This window comes from Oryzias melastigma, unplaced genomic scaffold, assembly GCF_002922805.2.
Source record: "Oryzias melastigma strain HK-1 unplaced genomic scaffold, ASM292280v2 sc00370, whole genome shotgun sequence".
Classification (NCBI taxonomy): Eukaryota; Metazoa; Chordata; class Actinopteri; order Beloniformes; family Adrianichthyidae; genus Oryzias; species Oryzias melastigma.
This window is the reverse complement of record NW_023416967.1, coordinates 43960-60275: the sequence shown is the minus strand read 5'-3', so window position 1 is coordinate 60275 and position 16316 is coordinate 43960.

The following is a 16316-nucleotide window of genomic DNA, read 5'->3' as shown; positions in this document are numbered from 1 at the left end:
TGGAATGTCACCTCTCTGGGAGGGAAGGAGCCTGAGCTTGTGCAAGAGGTTGAGAGATACCGGCTAGATATAGTTGGGCTCACCTCCACGCACAGCCTGAGCTCTGAAACTCTGTCCCTTGAGAGAGGCTGGACTCTCTACCACACTGGAGTTGCCCATAGTGAGAGGCAGCGGGCTGGGGTGGGCTTACTCATGAGCCTCCAGCTCAGCCACCTTCGGGTGGGGGACAGGTCTCTGACTGTGGTTTCGGCTTACGGGCCAAACAGCAGTTCGGAGTACCCGGCCTTCTTGGTGTCTCTTGGAGGGGTACTGGAAAGTGCCCCAACGGGAGACTCCGTCGTCCTCCTGGGGGACTACAATGCCCACGTGGGCAATGACAGTGGTACCTGGAGGGGCGTGATTGGTAGGAATGAACCCGAGCGGTGTTTTGTTGTTGGACTTCTGTGCACGTCATAGTTTGTCCATAACAAACACCATGTTCAAACACAAAGGTGTCCATCAGTACACCTGGCATCAGGACACTCTAGGTAGGAGATCGATGATCAACTTTGTAGTCGTTTCAGGCGATCTCCGGCCGTGTGTTTTGGACACTCGGGTAAAGAGAGGGGCAGAAAAAAAAACGGCCACCATACCCGACAGTCACGTGATGTAAACACGTTAGAAATGAGGCAATCAGTGAGCCGCGGACAAATGTAGGGCATTAGGTGGCTACTCTGTCAGCGGTGCTTGAGGAAAACCCATTTCAAACCTGATCCAGGAATCCAGAGTGAAATGTTCCTTGCAAATCCCATCACCAGGACAGAATTCACTGGACCCGATGGCAATTGCATTTAACCACTGTTGTCTAACTTCCAAGTCCCCTGGGAGGTTGTACTAGCCTGGAGTTTTTTTATACAGTGGAAGGCAGTACACCTACAAACCACGTTAAAGCTAACACAACAACGACCGACTGCTGTTACAGAATCAGAGGTGGGCGGGGCTTTTATTCTGGAGCTGCAGAGCATGATGACATGAAACTCCTGGGACTTACACCAGTTGACCATTCACAAAATTCAATTGTCATACCTCATGTCAACCTGTAAGGAGCAGCACACAGACGGTTTTCGATGATATTTTCTGGAATTAAACAAGTTTATTTTAATTTGTCCAAAATGTGGGAAGGACCAACAGACAGCACTTTTAAAGACCCATTTATAGAGATTAACAGCCAAAAAAAGTTGATTTGGTTGGTTTGGTTACGGAACACATCTTTCATCTTTAACCTAATTTAACTCAACTAGCCATTAGTTTTTCAAATATATTAAATCACCAATTAAATGAAAATAAAAACTGTTTTCCTTACATAAAAATTTGGTTTTAAATTGAACAAAAATACAAATTTTATATGAAAAAACTAAATTATGACATTACAACTGAACTGAAAGATGTTTTTTTTCAATTAAAAACTACAGAAAAGCATTTGAAGTTAAATTAATTAATGAATTTGATTAAACAATCTTTGTAATATAAAGATTATACTAATTTGTGTCAAATGCTCAAATGTTTCTATTATGAATATTGTTTTAGAACCTTACAAGCGCCTTAAGATAATTCATATTCAGTGTTTAATAATTTTCAGTCTGTCAGATAAAACCCCTTTGTCTTTTTTGCGCCAGATGTAAAGATCTTTACGCAGAGAACTTTCTGCATCGGCAACATGTTCACCACAAAATGTGAAACTGAATTATTCTGTGTGTTCAAAGCTGACATTAGACTGTCAAATTATTCACTTCTACTTTTAAAAGTTTTCAGATGTTTGCTGATAACAAAAAGCAGGATGTTGATCTTTTTATAGGCGATTTCATCTTTACTTTAGTTTGACATTTTATTGATGTAGATTGACATTTAAGTTCTTTGATCTCAGCTGACTCTGCAGCTCTTTACAGTATTGTCTGCCTTTCAGAATACAAATATATCTAGATTTTTTTAAGGGTTTATTACAGCTATACTGAATATTATTTTCAAAAGGATGTGCGCTAAAACGTGTCGCATCAAACCTACACGGAGCAGTTTCTGCATCGTGTTAGGTCTTAAAAGAAAAAAAAATCTTATTCAAAAGTTAAAGAAAGGTTTTTTTTAATTCAGTTGAATTTCTATATATATATATATATATATATATAAATTTGTACATTTTGTTTGCTTTAATCTTAACATTTATATTTGATTTTTTCCCTTTGATGTTTTGGAAAAACAGGGTTTGTTGTCTTTACTTTAAACCTTACAGATGCACTCATTCTTAAAAACTTAACATCATAAAACATCATATATATATATAAATGTTTTATATTTTTTGTTGCAAGTTAGGCCTTTTAATAGTTGTAAATATATTTTATATCATTTCTAATATTTAACATAAATCTCTTTCCCAAACTCTTATTTTATAAAGTTTTTTGTTAAATTTCATTCTGGATGTCGATCAACTTCTAATTACATTTTATAAAATGCATCCTATATCTTGACATATTTTTAATTCAAACATTTTTTTTCTACCTTTTGCATTAACTTTGGGCGTGTTTTTATTAAAAGTTTGATTCATAAAATGATGCAGGAAACGCTACATCTAGACATTCATATTATTTTAACTAAATAGAAACTGAGGAGTAATTCCAACTGCTTTCATAAAAAATGTTTCTAAAACAAGAAGGCTGCATATTTTTATATTTTACATTTCTGAAATATGTACATCAAAAACAGGCTTTCAAACCCAGCTAACTTGTTTACATTGAATTACGACATACAGTACCTCTCCCCTTTGCTTGATCTATACAATTATGAGTCTTTTATAGTAAAATATTTACTTTTTTTTCATCGGTATTTTAATTGATGGACTTATGATTGCATTTTCATTTTCTGTCTTTACTATAAATATTTTTAGTTGTTGTTTTTTGGTTCGTAGGGTAAAACATTTTAACAACTCTCTGCAAACTGAAGATTAAAAAAAAGCCACTGGACTAGTTCTATCTCTTTGCAGTGATGCTATTGGTATGTCCAAACTGTCCTTGAGACTCAAAATTATCAATAAAAATGAAGAAATTCAAATGTGTAAATGTATTCCACTTTTAAATAAAAGTGTCCATATTCCATCATGACCTTAAAAGTGGTTGTTCATGGTGTGGTTCAGCTTTGGACACATTTATAAAATAGTGTTTGATTTGCTTTTTTTTTTAAATAAAAAGAAAACGTACAAATACAAGTAGAAAGTAGTTTACTTATTTTAGTTAAATTCTAAAAGACTAATTTTCTTAAGAGACAAAACTCAGCGAGAGTTCCCCCAACTCACTTTAATACTTTTGTTTGTGTGTGACCATAATCCTTTTATTTATGAAATGTGGTTTTTTAATATTTACAGCGATTTAATTTTAACTGCGCTGATATTTTTCTGTACATAACTATTTTAATTTCCTTTCATTTGGACAGCAGCAAATACAAGTTCCTTTAAAAAAAACAAACAAAAAAACACTCCTTGTCAAAAAAGATTCTACTGTTCCAGCAGATTTACTCGAAATAAAAATAATAATGCAATAAAGTACTTTACAGTACGTTACCTATGAATAGAAACTAGACCTGTCATGCACCAAATGATAAGAATATGTGCTTCAAATTTACTCTAAGAATTTCGGAGGAGGATAATAGGGGCATAGAGAAATAAATCTGTACTAAATCTCTCAATTCTCAGAACTATGAACATCTGAGACCTGTGAGCTACTTCCTCCGGTAGCCTTAGCAGCACTGTGGAGTCATACATGTCGGAGTTAAACTAACAAAAAATCCCTTTTTAAGTGTCATGTTGCGTGCTCGAGGCTTGTCGCTCTCCAGTCTGTAGCTTCCACAAAAGCATTTTTTTTACGGTCAGTATTTTGATCTTAATAACAATAATAATATCTTCAAATGTTTAAATAATGAAAATGGTTCAAATAATAAAAACGTTCATTTTAATGTTGAAAAAAATGAAACAACAAAGAGATGTAATGGCTTAGAACTGAACGATCCCGTGAATGAATACAAGTGAACTACGAATGTTTACTTCTTGTTTCGTTTGTATGAAGGAGTATTAGGGCCAGTTTACAAACAAAATTTTTTTTGTTTTTCAATTACTGCTTTAAATTTTATACATTTATGAGAATTAAGTTGTAACTGTTAAAGTAGGAGAAAAAAGTCGCATATTTATGACTTGTAAAGTCACAGGCTAAATGTATGACTTTTTTCTAGTAAATGTATGTCTTTTAAAGTTATACATTTATTAATTTAGATCTTGTAAATTTACAAAAAAAGTTATTAAAAAAAATGCATTCATATATGAGAAAAAAAGTCATACATTTAAGAGATAAAAAGTCACTGAACGAGATGAGAACAAAAGCTGTCTGTTCATCCGAGCTGTAGTTGAACAAGAAAGACGTGGAGCACCTTATGAAGATTTATTTTCAGATCGATGTCAAAAACAAAGAAATGCTGAACCTTTTGACGACTCAAAATCCTATTTTTTCATTGAGGCCGACTTTGGAGGGTCTGAGAGCTTCATATAAAATAAGGAGCTCAGGGACACGTTTGCAGGACCACTATTCAAAGCCCTTTTCATTCACATATGCAGACGCCTATTTGGAACCTTACGTTGTGTACCTGTCATGCAGTACAGAAACAGCAAAGGGAAATGAAAAAAAAAAGTGTTACGTTATGTACGTTCACTCCTCCAAACTAAAGGTCCCGTTTCAACACAAAACATCAAAGAGGAATGGAAATACAGTTGTTGGTTACGTTAGCATTAAACATTGAAAATGCTGAAAACTGGGCCTCCTCATATGGAAACATCTCACAGACTCCGAGGAGATCTCGTCTTCCATGGAGGAAGAAATGACTGGAGGTGGAGTCACCCACCAATGAATAAAACCTTAATAAACTGTAAATCAAACAAACTAGGTTCCAAACACTGGAAACATTATCAACATTTATCTTATCTGTTCAAATCCAAGACGCTTTACAGTTTAGTCGGTCTGATGTTGCACACAGCGTTTGCTCGCCAGTCTGTAGACTCACCTCGACTTTAACCTGGTAAATTTACAAGATTTAAAGTTGTAAATTTACATCTTTAAATGCAATGATATATATATATATATGTATATATATTTATATATTGGTGCCCCTAAATACTCTGTCGTACAGTTTGCATTTCAAGGTAAGAGGACACAGTACTCACTGACACTAAATTAACTCAGGAAACACAGATGTGTTATAAACAGCAAAAGCGGCTGCAGCAGTCGGTGACATCTCCTTAGAGCACGTGACAAAGTCAAGGTCCGAAGGCCGAATCCGGTCCTCCAGATCATTTTATTTTATTGTCATTAATGGCCCAATGTTATATTGTGCTCATTTTTAACTTGTGTAATTTTGACAAAATTTATAATTTATGAAGAATAAAATATTGAAAGTTTTTTAAGGTTCAAGTTGATTTATTCTGGACTAATATTCCTGCCTTTAATTATTCATAATTATGCTAAAAAGTTATGGTTTTAAAGTTTTTGGACTATTTTGGCATTTACTAAGATTTTTGTCTTTAGTCTGATTTGATATTTAGCTAATATTTTAGCATGTTATCAGTCTCAGTGTTTTCAGCCATCAGCTTTAGCGGTTTCAGCTATCAGCATGTTTGACTATCAGCATTTTCAGCTATTAACTTCAGCATTTTCAGCTTCAGCAGCCAAATTCAGCTTACAGCATTCACACTAGCATTATCACAGCAAATGCTATGTGTCCAGTTCATAATTGTGTTACAGAGTTATGTTTTTAAAGTTTTACAAATTGTGTTTTGTTGTTTAAAATACATTTTTATCTTGTTTGGCCTGGAATTCAATTCAATTCGATTTTATTTATATAGCCCGATATCACAAATCAATTGCCTCATTGGGCTTGAAGTAACCTAAGGTGTGTTTTGGATTTTGGCCCCCTGTACGATTGAGTTTGACCACCCTGCCTTAGAGTAAAACGCTCCCTTCTCCTCTTTTCCCGTTTCCAACATATGAAAAATAAAAACGATCAAACAGAGAGAGTGACTCCAAGCCTGGCTGTCATTCCGTTATGCATTCTATCAGAGTACTGACAACAATATGTGATTAAACGTTGTTCTTTTTTTATTTATTTATTTTTCTGGCATTGTAATCCGTTAGGGGGAAGCTCTCTGTTGTTGAGAAAAACAAATGTATGTGATCACAGAGGTATCTGCTGTTTTCATGGCTTGGACACTCATAAAGACAGCAGAACTGTCAGGAAATGCTACCTGGAGCTGGTGTTTTTTATGCAGCTTCATCTATATTTTTTAATAATAAATTACAAGGTTACAATCTTAGAAAAAACAAAGAAATATACAAATTACAGAAGTAAATCTGAATCAAATTTACTTAACTGTTGCAATGTTGGCCACATAGAGGAAGTGATGTCATGTGTAAAACGCTCGGGTAGCCGTTACAGATCAGGGAACGACAAGGCTTACCGGAAAAAGTCATTTTATGAATGAATGAACAGAAGGTGAGTTAAAAGAGATTTTAAATGGGAATTTGTAAATAAAAAGGCCATAGGCTATGCTTGCACTGAGACTGTTTTAACCAAAGTGACAAATAAAATATGCTTGAATACAAACAGTGGAAATGGGTCGGAGCTAGTTTTATTGGATCTTAGTGCTGCATTTGATACAGTTGACCACGCTATGTTACTCAATTGACTAGAAAACTGGGTGTGTCTCACTAAACAGGTTAAAAGTGCACAGGAAATATTTTGTGTCAATTGGTGATTTCACATCAGTGTCAACAGAAATTACATGTGGAGTTCCCCAAGGCTCCATGCTGGGGTCACTTCTAGTTAATATCTACATGCTCCCACTGGCCCAGATTATAAAACAAGAACATTATATACCATAGCTATGCAGATGACACACAGGTATATATTACATTGACACCAGGAGACCGAGACCCTGTACAGACTCTTGGAAAAAGCCCTGAGGGCGTTTTGTCACAACTTACTTCAATTAAAAAACAAAAAGTGAGGTTAAATAAATAAAAATACTTCAATAAACTTTTTGAAACTGAAACTTTTCCCTCATTAACAGCTAAAGGTAAAGTTGTTCTGCGTGGTGGAGAAAACCCCTGTGAGGGTCATGTTGAAATCTACTACAACAACACAGCGGGGTATGTTGGAGATAAACACTGGAACAGCAGCACAGAGGAGGTGGTCTGCAGAACTACTCAGTGTGGGGTACCGGTGCCTGGTGCCACCAAAAATGTCCCGAGGCTGGAGAGCAGAACGGTGTGGCTGAACGAACTGCAGTGCAGCGGAGACGAGAACGATCTGTGGGACTGTGGAGGCTATCCGGCTCCAGGCGTCAGCTTCTACCAAAAGCCCACAGTGAAGATGATCAAATGTACAGGTCTGAATCACACATAAAGAAAACTTTTAAATAAAAATACTGATATATCTATGTTGCATTTATGACATGTCAGTGAAAGTATGACATTTTTTTAGATCAAATCCAGATAAATCTGGAACCACACAAATGTGACGGAGTAGCAAAGTATTCTGTGAATGAAACAACTCGTCCAGGATACTTCTGCAAAGACAACTGGGGACTACAAGGTTAGCAAATTTGAAATACACAACTTAAGTGCACTACATCAAAGAATTGGCAAATATTTTTTTATTTTAATAAAGTATAAATCATATCTATCAAGGTACTCTAGATGATTTGTTGTGTTTTTGCTCACAACAATATTAGTTTAAGATGGAAATATATTGACATGAATGTTGAGGGAAAAAACATTTTATTTAACCACTGTCTCAAACTGATCTAGATATTTGTAACATGGCGTAACAATATTATTAAGAATGAATTATCAATAAATGTTTCAATCTGCCGATACAGAAAGTTGTCACGTTAAAAAATGAATAAACAATATAAGAGTTATTCTCACTGTGAATTCTTAGATATTAGCAACATTTTATGCACCAAAAGTGTTTCTGAGTTTTCACAGAAGCAGCCATTTTGAAATAAGCAGGAAAGCTCTTCTACTCCCTCTAGTGGAATGGTGATGAACTACTTGATAGAAAACATGGACCAAGTTGTATACAATGGGTTCCTAAGGGCAGTTCTGACCATGATGATGAGATAGTGATCTAGGAAATGTGTGTATAAAAAATAATATGAATGGTTATAAAAAAAGAACTATAAAAAAAGAAAGAGATGAAACAAAAATAATATTTTATCTCAAAAGTGATTAAGATTTTAAATGTCCACAAACACTAAACAAAGGTATGAAGTTTAACTACCATAAGTGTATATTTTTAAATCAAATACAAAGTGGAACTTACTGTAGAGTTTTTTTTAGCCTAAGAGGAAACATGAGGCACAAAATATATGACAAACTTGTTCTGAATTTCAAAGTTCTTGCTCTGAAACCTGCAGCACTTTTAGCCTGATTAAAATTATTCGAATAAAGGCATCCAGACTGCAGAACTGCTGTGCAGAAATCTTGGATGTGGAGGTTTTAAAGAGATTCCAAGACCGCAGTGGGTTATCGGGAACGATTATGACGGATCGGAGAAGATGGCGGTGGATTGTTCAGGCATTGATTCGGTGACCAGCCTGTGGCAGTGTATCAGGAGAACCCATCAATGCAAAGACCCTGTTGTTGTCACATGTGAAGGTAAGAAAAAACACACTTATTGTAAATGGTTTTACTGCACAAAACTATTTAATTAAAAGCTTTTTATTTCCAGGACACGAGAGGCTGCAGCTTCAAGGAAGTCCAATAAACGTCTGTTCAGGGGAGCTGCAGGAGAAGAAGACTCAGTGGAAACCAGTGAAAAAGAACATCACAAATGCTGATAATTTATGCAAAAAGCTGAACTGTGGTAGCATCAGAAACTATACATATGTTGATCAAAACCTACACCTGACATGCACAGGTAAGTGGGACAATTAAAATATTGAATCATCAGCAATTGTAGAATATCATGGAATAAAATGTTTTTCCTTGCAGACACAGTTAAAGTAGTTTTGATGAATAACAACAGAGAAAGCAAATGCTTTGGTCAGGTTTATGTTAATGTGAACGGTTCAAACAAAGCGGTTTGTGGCGGTGGCTGGACTCCAGAGAATTCACAGATGATCTGTAAGGAACTGAAATGTGGAAAGGTAAGATGTCACCAAGAGTAAACGTCATTTATTTTAAACTACATGAGCATTTCATAATATTATTGGCAAGTGCTAATCTTTCTTTTAGGTTTTAACCCATTACAGTTGATATGTGTACTTAAAAGTAACCTTTTGCGTGCTGATAAATACTTTTTTATTTATAAAATAAGTTCCAATCTTTAAAATCCTTTAGCAAAATGTACAACATTATAAGTTTACTAGTTAATAAAATTTAAAAACTAGTTATTCAGTCTTGGTGAAATGCTAATTGAAAGCTATTGTGAGTTAAATTTTGTACAAAAATTAAAATTCTTCAGAAATTAAACAAATATACTAGTTACCATTATACCAAGACAGCTAAATTTGCTCATTGGTTGTCAATGAAGATCCCAGATTCTAAACGGTTTATCTTTGTGTGTCTTCACCTCAGTTATATAAATTCACTTATATGATGATCTATTTTACCTCTTTCTTAAAAACTTTTTTTACTTTGTAAAGTCAGCTGGTGCCTGAATTTATTTCCAGCATTAAAAAAAAAAAGAAAAAAAAAAAAAGAAAAACCAAACTGGCTTGTTTATGTTTTCAAGCAGATGCTACATTAAGGTAATTTGGAACCTAAATGGATTGACGTGTATTTGCATCAGTAGGTTTTTGGGGTTAATCTCATACATAAAAAAAAAAATCTTTGGTTTGTGTAGTTTAACCATTTAAACATTTAGGAAATATTGCAGCGTATTGGCATCACCTACGGTACATATATCCATTTTAGACAAAAAGAAACAAAAAAACAAACAAAAAAAAAACAGACATGGGTGGCACCAAAGAAAAGCAGAATTACAATTTTCTTTTGTTTATTTCCATCAATCTGGACTCATGTTTAAAGGAAGATCATTGGCTCTGAAAAAGGCTTTTCCATTTGTTTGTGTGTTTGTCAGCAGCAGCAGTAGTACTGGTAGTAGTTTGCTTACTGACGCGTCAGGAGAAAGCATTACAACAAGAACGTACAGCATTGACTACAAACTGTTATTATATTTTTAATTTAACATAAACTACATTTCTGTCAAGAACAAGTAGACAGCTGGATCCAAGTGCAGCAGGTTTATTCGGCACAGACAGGGCAACAGGCGTGATGCACAGCTAAAAGTCCACAAAACTAAATCAGGGTCAGGCAGGTAGGGGTCAAGCACCAGCATGAGGGCATCAGAGGAAAACCAGAGTAGTCAGGTTCCAGGCGAGGGTCAGGCACGGCGAGAGGTTTGTCAAAGGCTGAGGCAGAACGGTGGTCAAAGACAGGCTGGGGTCGAGGCAGGCTTAGACAGGAACAGGACTGAAGGAAGTAACGCTCAGAATTGCAGGAGTAAACCGGAACAAGACTTCGCATCTGAGCACAGCCCGAAGCCTCCTTATAAATGTTTGTGGTGATTGTTGAATGAGGGACAGCTGGTGAGGTCTGGGAACAGCAGGCAGGGGCTTATGGGAAAAGGAGTGAAGATGAGGCTCAGTAGAGTTTCGGAATTTAGGCAATGGCTCCCTCTGGTGGTCTGAGGGAAAAACAGACTGATCCATGACAGAGCACCCCCCGACGATCGGCTCCGGAAGCGACGGACCTGCTGCCGTCGAGGCCGCCCACGGGCCCGCGGTGCCAGTGCTGAGGGATGGCGTTGGCGGAAGTCAGAAACAAGGGAAGGGTCAAGGATGTCGTCCCGGTCCACCCAAGACCACTCTTCTGGACCATACCCCTCCTAGTCCAGTAGGTCTTCAGGCCCCCACCCCGGCGTCGAGAATCCAGCACTTCTCTGACCCGGTATGCTTCTTCACCATCCATAATCAAGGGGGTGACTGTAACATCCGAACCCTCCGCCTGAGGGTCCTCAGTGTCAGGACCTCTACCTGGCTTCAAAAGAGAGACATGGAACGTGGGGGAGATACGATATTGTGAAGGCAACTGAAGACGGAACGACACGGGGTTAACCTGCTTGATGATCTGGAATGGGCCCACATATCTCTGACTCAGCTTCTTGCAGGGCAGACGGAGGTGCAGATCCTGGGTTGAGAGCCAGAACCACTGACCAGGAGAGAAGTTGGGACCCTCTCTGCTGTGTTTGTTTGCTTGTACTTGGGTGCGACGTACAGCGTGCTGGAGCTGGACATGGGTCGCCTCCCATGTCTCCTCACAGCGGCGAAACCAGTCATCTACAGCCGGCAGCTCTGAAGGACCCCCTGCCCAGGGGAAGAATGGCAGCTGGAAGCCAAGAATGCACTGGAACGGAGAGAGCCCAGTGGCAGTCTTTTTGAGGGAGTTCTGGGGATACTCTGCCCAGACCAGGAACCGGCTCCAATCCTCCTGTCGCTGATGACAGTAGTCCTCAGGAAACGGATCACCTCCTGGTTCATACGTTCCGCCTGGCCATTGGACTCTGGTGATAACTGGACGTGAGGCTGATTGTGATGCCCAGGGCATCGCACATTGCCCTCCAGACCCGGGACGTGAACTGAGGACCCCGGTCAGACACAATGTCCTCAGGAAGTCCATAGAACCGGAAGACATGGTGAAGTAGGTGTTCAGCAGTCTCCAGAGCCGATGGGAGCTTTGGCAGAGGGATCAATCGACATGCCTTGGAGAACCGATCTACAACAGTTAGAATGACAGTGTTACCCTGAGACTGGGGCAGATCTGTCACAAAGACCACTGTGATATGCAACCAGGGTCTATGTGGAATAGGCAGCGGCTGCAGGAGACCAGCAGGGCGCTGACGGGGTGTCTTTGTCCTCTGGCAGGTGGAACACTGGATAACTTATTGCGCGACAACCGCCTGTAGGGTAGACCACCAGAAAACATTGGCAGTTAGAGTCTGTGTGGCTGTAATACCTGGATGGCCAGTGGCAGGCGTGTCATGGACCAGCTGGAGCACTTGCTGGCAATGTGATGGAGGAACAAAGGTGCGGTCGGCTGGGCATGATGGAGGAGGAGGATGTTGTTCGTTCACCTGGGCAAGTTCCGTTATGATGTCCCACTGTACTGGAGCCACAATGAGTGTAGGTGGGACGATGGATTCTTGGTCAGCAGGAGCATCAGGGGTGGTGTCGTGGATTCCAGACAGAGCATCAGCTTTGCCGTTCTTGGAGCCAGGGCGATAGGTTACCTGTAACCGGAAACAAGAAAAGAACAGGGACCACCGCGCCTGGTGAGGGTTGAGGCGTTTGGCAGTATGGATGTACTCCAGGTTGCGGTGGTCAGTCAAAACAATGAATGGTAGTGAAGCCCCCTCCAGCCAATGCCTCCACTCACCAAATGCCGCCTTCATGCCCAACAGCTCAGGATCCCCCACGTTATAGTTGCGCTCAGCATCCGTGAGCTTCCGAGAATAGAAGGCACAGGGTATGTCTTGTCCGCCTGACCATGACGTTGGGATAGGATCGCCCCGATGCCAGTATTAGAGGCATCCACTTCAACGATGAACTGGGAAGTGGGATCCGGACGGTGGAGTATGGGAGCCTGGGAAAAGTGGGACTTGAGATTCTCGGTGGCCTGGGTGGCCGCAGGGGTCCAGTGTAGCTGATGCGGACCACCCTTGAACAGCGACTGTGCTGAAACCCCTGATGAACCGCCGGTAGAAGTTGGCGAAACCCAGGAACCTTTGGAGCTCCCCCACAGACTTTGGCTGCAGCCACTGGAGCACAGCCTCTACCTTCCCTTGGTCCATGGCCACCCCCTGGGCACTGATAATGTAGCCCAGAAACGAGATTGATGTCTGGTGGAATTCACACTTTTCCTTCTTGGCATAAAACCGGTGGGCGATAAGGTGTTGCAGGACCTGACGGACGTGGGACACATGCTCTTCTAAAGTGTCAGAGTAGACCAGGATGTCATCTATGTAAACGATAACAAACTTGTTAAGCAGGACCCGGGAGACATCCCTGACGATGGCCTGGAACACGGAGCATTGCAGAGGCCGAAGGACATAACAAGGTACTCGTAGTGGCCCGAGGTTGTGGAGAATGCAATTTTCCATTCGTCACCTGCACGGATCCGAATGAGGTTATACTCACTGCCCAGGTCCAGCTTAGTGAAGACGTGTGCAGTGCGTAGTTGCTCCAGAGCTGCAGGAACCAGGGGCAGGGGGTAACGATACTTTACAGTCACGTCATTCAGGTTGCGATAGTCTATACATGGTCTCAGACCACCATCTATCTTCTTAACGTAGAAGAAACCAGCCGAAGCTGGAGACGTGGATGGCCTTATGAAGCCTTTCGCCAACTCTTCCTAGACATAAGCCTGCATGGAATCCGTCTCAGGCTGAGAAAGCGGGAACACCCGACCTCTGGTTGGCATGGCTCCAGACAAGAGGTCGATGGCACAGTCGTAGGACCGATGTGGAGGGAGCTGTGTGGCACATTGCTCATTGAAGGCCTCCCGCAGGTCCTCATAAAAAAATGGCAATCCCTCCACCTCCCCTATCGTGCTGGTCTCAGCGAGGCTCGTGGCTGCGATGGTTGCAAAGTCTGTGGGCCCTCTCATAGGCCGAAGGCAGTGGCACTGGCAGTGGGTGGATGAGAACGACAGCCTGTGCTCTGACCAGATGATTGTGGGGTCATGTCTCTCCAGCCAAGGCAGATCGAGGATGATGGAACAGTGGGGGGACTCAATTGTGAAGAGAAGGAGGGCCTCATGATGATGATCGGGTGCGGTGATCTGGATGTCAGGAGTCAGGAACTGGAACAGCCGGGCCCCAGGGGGCCTTCTGTCAAGGGCAGTGACTGCCACCCGGGCGTTGCAGGACAGCAAAGGAACATTTGGAGTGCGGGCAAAGGCCAGGTCAATGAAGTTCCCTGCTGCCCCAGAGTCAATCATGGGCTGTGCTTTTACTACATGGCTGTCAAAGCACAAAGTCACTGGCAAGGTAAAGGTGAGTGTGGAGTCACTCACCGGCCTTGCAGAACACCATGGGTGGCGATTGGGACAGGTGTTCAGAATGTGGCCGGGGTGACCGCAGTAGAGGCATAGGTTCTCCCGAAAACGTCTCACTCGCTCCCCTGGAGAGAGTTGGGTGGAACCAAGCTGCATGGGCTCGTGGTTGGAACCGGAGGCCTTCATGGGGAGAGATGAGACGGGCGTGGCAGTCACCATGACTGAGTTCTCCGGCCGCCGGACCCTCAGTAGGTTATCGAGCCTGATGGTGAGTGTGATGAGCTGGTCCAAATTCAAGTCCACATCACGGCACACCAGCTCTCGCTGCAACTCTGCTGTGAGCCCCTTTCGATAAGCAGTTTTCAGCGTACTAGAAGTCCAGTCAGTAAGTGCTGCCAGGGTCCGGAACTGGAGTGAATAGGCAGCTGCGGTCTGCTGCCCCTGCTGGATCCCATATACCTGCCCACCAGGATCTTTGCCGTCCGCTGGTTGATTGAACACGTCGTGTAGCATCTGTGTGAAAGCAGCATATGACTGAGAGGACGGCGCTCCTCCAGTCCAAAGTGCAGCAATCCACTCTCTTGCTTCTCCAGTTAAGAGCGAGCACTTTAGTCTCTCCCGTCGGGTATAGGAGTGGTTGCTGACGCAGGAACAAGTCACATTGTTAGAGGAAACCACCACACTGCTCAGGATCTCCATTAAACTTATCCGGGAGCGCCAACCTAAGCTCCGAAGGGAAAGCTGGAGGTGGACTAGGTGCGTCGTCTGGCAGGTTAGCTTGAAGGTGTGCTGTGATGGCTTCAGTCACAGCAGTCAGCAGCTGGAGTTGGCGACTCTGCTCCTGTAGCATAGCAGCATAACCAGCCGAGTCTGACAGGCTGGATAGACTTGCTGCCGGATCCATGTTTGGCAAAGTCTTCTGTCAAGAACAGGCAGACAGCTGGATCCAAGTGCAGCAGGTTTATTCGGCACAGACAGGGTAACAGGCGTGATGCACAGCTAAAAGTCCACAAAACTAAATCAGGGTCAGGCAGGTAGGGGTCAAGCACCAGCATGAGGGCATCAGAGGAAAACCAGAGTAGTCAGGTTCCAGGTGAGGGTCAGGCACGGCGAGGAGTTTGTCAAAGGCTGAGGCAGAACGGTGGTCAAAGACAGGCTGGGGTCGAGGCAGGCTTAGACAGGAACAGGACTGAAGGAAGTAACGCTCAGAATTGCAGGAGTAAACCGGAACAAGACTTCGCACCTGAGCACAGCCTGAAGCCTCCTTATAAATGTTTGTGGTGATTGTTGAATGAGGGACAGCTGGTGAGGTCTGGGAACAGCAGGCAGAGGCTTATGGGAAATGGAGTGAAGATGAGTTTTAGAATTCAGGCGATTGCTCCCTCTGGTGGTCTGAGGGAAAAACAGACTGATTCATGACAATTTCCCAGAGCCCCACTCCTTCACATTTGGTATCATTGAAAAGCCCCAAGTGTCCTCTGTAAACCAAAAGGAGTTCATTCAGTAGAATGCCGTATTTGGGAAATTTTCAGGGTTAGGAATGTTCTCTACAGAGAAAACAATTGAATTTCTGGTATTCAGGTTAGTGGAACATTTGCCAAATCATTTTACATACAAGTATTTGTTCTATACCTTAGATATTTGAAATTATAATTGAGCATAAACTTTACATATGTAGGATATTTGATTGTAAATTATCTCCTACAGTTAACTGAATGGTCAGACAAAACTGCCGTAGTATCAGGGGTCATGGATTACGTGAACTGTTCGGGCCATGAGTCTTCTCTGTGGCATTGCAAGGCCCGGCACGGCCCACAGCTGACCTGCCAGCAAACGCCGCACGTCATCTGTTCAGGTGGGATACAGCAACAAACCATTTAGTTATGGCGATAAACTAATTTTGGGATTAAAAGAAAATAAAATCATTTGTTTAAGTTTGTCACGGATGAATGGTTTACATTATCTAATATTGTTAATAGTTAAAACCTACAGTGAGTAGTATTCCTGTGTGGATGGATCAGCTAAGAAAAAATTGTTTCTGTCTAAATTCAATATTTCCCCATTTATGAAGCAAAAAGAGAAACATCAGGACCAGAAAAGTGCTGTATTTTGTTTCTTTGTGTCTTCTTGCCATCCTAAACCCTGTTTTGTGTTGCTATGATTCAGGAAGTGTTAAGTTTAGACTGGCAGACG